Source organism: Trachymyrmex septentrionalis, unplaced genomic scaffold, assembly GCF_001594115.1.
Source record: "Trachymyrmex septentrionalis isolate Tsep2-gDNA-1 unplaced genomic scaffold, Tsep1.0 scaffold200, whole genome shotgun sequence".
NCBI classification, from domain to species: domain Eukaryota; kingdom Metazoa; phylum Arthropoda; class Insecta; order Hymenoptera; family Formicidae; genus Trachymyrmex; species Trachymyrmex septentrionalis.
In genome coordinates this window covers 114318-119076 of record NW_017305181.1, presented here as the reverse complement: position 1 = coordinate 119076, position 4759 = coordinate 114318, and positions in this window count along the sequence as shown.

The following is a 4759-nucleotide window of genomic DNA, read 5'->3' as shown; positions in this document are numbered from 1 at the left end:
GAATTGTTTCCCCACGCACCCTATTCGCCAGATTTAGCCCCCTCGGATTATTTTCTCTTTCCAACTTGAAAAAATGGCTCGGTGGTAGAAGATTTACCAACAATGAAGAGATAGAATGGCTATTTTGAGGAGTTCAACGGTTCTTACTATAAACAGGCCATCGAAGGTATTGAACATCGCTGGGAAAAGTGTATCGAGCTAAAAGAAGACTATGTTGAGAAATAAAGATATTTTTTCCCAAATTTTTTGTGTTTTCTTTGTTAGATCGGGTACTTCTGGGACCATCCTCGTAGTGCACCTCACACTGGCAGTCTTCTGCGGAGAATGGCAAGACGGGCCGTGTGGATTCCTCCTGTTCCCAGAAACGCCGAATCAAAGCCGTTAATTCGTCGAGAGGGATGCACTGCAGTGTCGTCGCCAAAGATGTAGTGCACTCAGACCCGACGGAGTCCAAGATCAGCCATCCCAGTTGTGTCTGCTGGGCGATTGGTTTATCAGGCCGTTCTCGCCGTAATCCAGGCTGGATAATGCCAGCGTAGACATCGACTCCGAGCAGAAACTCGATAGAGTTCCGTTTGACAAATTCCGGATCCACGAGGTCGAGTCCGTTGATATGCGACCAACGGCGGGTGCCACCATCGAGCAGCTCTCTCATACACGAAAAAACGTGGCAACACGAGGGCTGATATCCAGAGCGCGGTTCCATCAAAACGCGGAGAAACTGTCAATGCAACACGATCGTGCGATACTCTCGAAAGCCCTCCAACGCCAAAGATCTTAATCGTCGGTACGATGCAGGCGAAGACGCTGCGCAAGAGGCTCAATGATTAATGAGGTCTCCGAACCCGAATCGACTAACGCTCGCGCGGGATGAGCGCCAAACTGATCGGAGGCCATCACACGGGCGGTAGCCAGCAGCACAGACACACACTCAGAAGCGCGTTTGACATAAGGGCAGACACCGCCGAAGTCGGCTTGACGTCGGCATGACAGTAGCACTCGCTTCATGCGGTGAGATATGGTGCCGAGCAGAACACTTGCTACAGCACTTGGTGGACGGACACTCACTCATTATATATCGGCCAAGGCAGTTGAAGCATAGTTTGTGAGTATTCATTAACGCTCTGCGCTCCTTCTCTGACTTCTGCTTGTACTTTTCGCAGGTTCACAATGAATGCTTCTTCTGACAGATAAGATAAGTGCAGCGCGATTCCGAACTTCTCCTCTTGACGTGATGGACGTGAACGCGGCCGATCTTCTCGGGTGGTTTCCCAGTCGAGAAGGGATCCCCTTTAACCGAGGAGAGCCTCTTACGTGATAATTTATTCTTTCAGAAATGTTCGAAGATCCGCATAGGATGGCGGATCAGAAGAAGGCGGATTTTCGCAAAGAAGTCTCCCATTCCTTCCGAGTTTTCGCGTCGAACAACTCGGCCATCAGATGTACGAACATGTCAGTACAATCACTAATGGGTCGCTGAATTCCTTCTAGGGCACCGACCACGGATACATGCTATTGAGATGCGTCGCAAGTATGCCTTTGAGTCGCTCTTCATCTTCGGAATCGACAGGAAGGCAAAGAGATAGTGGCGAACCAAGACGCTTGTTCTCATAGTGATCGGTGAGCGCGGACCACCAAAATTGTCCCAATCAAAATTGTCTGCGGTTGACGGTAAATCACGTACAAGATGCTCTGCAATGCTTCCAGCGTTAGTACGCTAGTCTTCAGGTAATGCATCTTTTCTACCTTAGAGTGTAGTCTTCTTGACCACAATGGATGAGAATACATCTCGCTAAGCTAGCCAATCCTCGAATTTGTCGGAAAACTGAGGCAAGTGGATCCGAGGCAGCACACTGCACAACGCTTCCGGCCCGGGCAGAGGGGCAGCGTCGACCGACGCTTTCTTCGTCAAGGTCCTCCAGTCTGGCGCGCTGCTGTAAGTATGCGATCTCGACCGTCGGAAAGTTGGCAATCAAGTACTTGTGCGTCTTGAGCTCAATACCGAACTCATCAATCAGTCTTTCATAGCGGGCCTCGAATTTAGCCCATCAAATCTGCAATACTTCTAGAGTGGCCCTGATTAGCGAGGCTGTTATCTTGGCCGCGCCTGCTTTTTCCAGGTTTTCATAGGCGCGATGTGTCCATGGAGCTCTCATTGATCGTCATTAACCTTTCTATTTTTCGTTTTAGGCACAAGTATTCGAAGCACAGCACACCAACATTGCGCTGAACCAACACTGTGAACACACGAGGATGTTAGCCGGTTACGACCGAATCCGGCTCGAAGAACTAGAAAATGTTCGAATCTTTATTCATTAGAGAAGATCGTGTACTGGTGATGTACAGGAGATGTGGTGAGGTGCAATAAAAGAGAATTCGCGTGAGATCTTTGCGTATTATTTTTTTCTACACTGTTAACTTCGTACACTTATTCTTATTGCAGCGAATATCCCGATTGCAATGATATTCCGATAAGAACAGAACTGTCAAAGAATGCAAGGCGCGAGAAACGAGATTTCAGTAATAATTGCTAATGTGAGAGACTGGCGTGGGTGATAGTTTTTGCCTGGTTTTAGGCGCCGACGTTCTGGAAAGATCCAGACTTTTCTAACATCGGATATGTCATCATTACGATCTTTCGAGAAGGCGTTGTTAGATTTGCGATCACTGCCGCAATTTAAATTGCATGGGAGCACCATTGGCGGGATGCTCCATGATTCGCTGTACCTCCCCGTCACGTTACACAGAATTGGCGCTCGCACTTGCTACGCTCGGAGCGCTCCTAATTCGCGAGAGGACCTGCGCTTCATCTTGAACACACGGTTCCTTAAACATTTACAGTAAGCGCACCAAACGTTCTTCGCGGTTTTCTCTGGCGAATCCGATTTAATAGGAGATAGCGGTGATCCTTTTCTTTCCTTTCTAGCAGGAGGAGGAATCGTTTTTGATGAAACGACATCACAAGCTGACGTGATCCTAGACATTTTCTAGGAAATCATTCAATAAAGAAGTATCCAAGGCTACTGCTGTTTCTCTTAACGAAAGGCTGTTAATTCCATTAAGCAGTTAAATTTTCCTGGAAGAATTCCTTTGCGTAATTCTAACGTCGAGCTTCCACCGCATGACTATGTGAAAAGCGACGTCTTTTGAAGTGTTTAATGATAGCTTCTTTAAACGTAGATCACGACTGGTTGATCAAACCGTTGTCCAGATCTAACCAAACTCTGGCACTCTTAGTTAATTTACTTGAAGCGATAAAAAGTATAACACCTTCTTGAACACCATGGTTGCGGGCTATACAATCTACTGTTTGCGCCCATACGTCAACATCTTCTTGAGTACCACTAAACGACGCTATTTGAGTGGCAAGCAATTTAACCGATTGTGCCGCGGAAGCGATGCTAGTCGTGAACGTGCCGCTGCTGGCAGATTGATCCCTGAGGCAGAGATTGCATACTCAAAGGCAAGAGATTGTTGACACCTCTAATTGCTGCATAAACCTTCTATGCTACGCATTTCTTGTGTAAATATGTGTAACACTTGCTGAAACGTAGCTGATACCATTTCTTTCTGAACTGACGGATGAAAATTACTCGAATATGATAATCCTGCGCTGTGATCGTGAATTAAAGAATCCTCAGCATCGCCAAACACTGAATATTCTTGTCTTTCAAGATAATTGAGAAGAGTCGATGCATTCCGTGCGGGAATCGCGTATCGACAGATTGCACCTAGTGAGCTTGACTTTAAGTTCATCTAACGAGTCTTTGTCTAATTACGTACGATCAAATTGTGATCGATCCATGATAATGTCATTGGTTAAGCACAGAAATGACACCAATAGAAGCTAAAGCTTTCACAAATACAGGCGTACGAGCAAAATGGCGGCTCGCGACTGTATGCTGCAAATTCCTATGGGGAATTTTTCTATGGGGCTTTGCCTAACCATGGGTATCTATGATAAATTCGACAGATTCCTAAGGGAGGAGGCTCCTATCTTGCTATAAATTCATATGGGTTTTTTCATGGGTTCCTATAGAAGACTATAAGAGGCTGCGCACAATGAAAGAAATAGGGAACAAGAAACAGAGAATAAGAATTTCAACCTATCAGAAACTGTGTATTCCACAATACATGATTTCTGATAGGTTGAAATTCTTATTCTCTGTTCCCTATTCCTTTTCTTCTGCACAGCCCCTAAGATTTTGTAGGAGCTTATATAGTATAAACAATTGATGACAACAGAAAAAAATATCAGGATATCAATCATAAAACTTTATCCCCTAGGATAGAAAGTAAAAAGTAAAAAAATTTCTTCATTAATTTCAATGGTAAAAATGTTCACTTTCCACTTTCCATCCTAGGGATAACATTTCATAATTGATACCCAGAGCGCTCCTCGTCTCAAACTCAGGCCTGGTTTCTTCTCCAAATTGGTAAACTTCCGTCCTGCCACTGAGTCACACAGCTCTGATGCTGATAGCTGATAGCTTCTCTGTTGTGCCTATTTTCTTTAAATTTCTTACAATAGATATCTATAGAATTTACACAGCATGTATATATAAGATGACATAGGAAATTTTTCTATAAGGTTTTACATAGGAATCTATGGCATCAGTCCATGAAAAGAGGCTTCTATAGGATTGCATGGAAAAAGAACAACGTGCACGTTGATGCAATCGGACCTAAATGATAAACAGGATGACTCGTAGTTAGGACTATTTTCGTGTGCAGATAAAGTATACATACTAAACTGAGT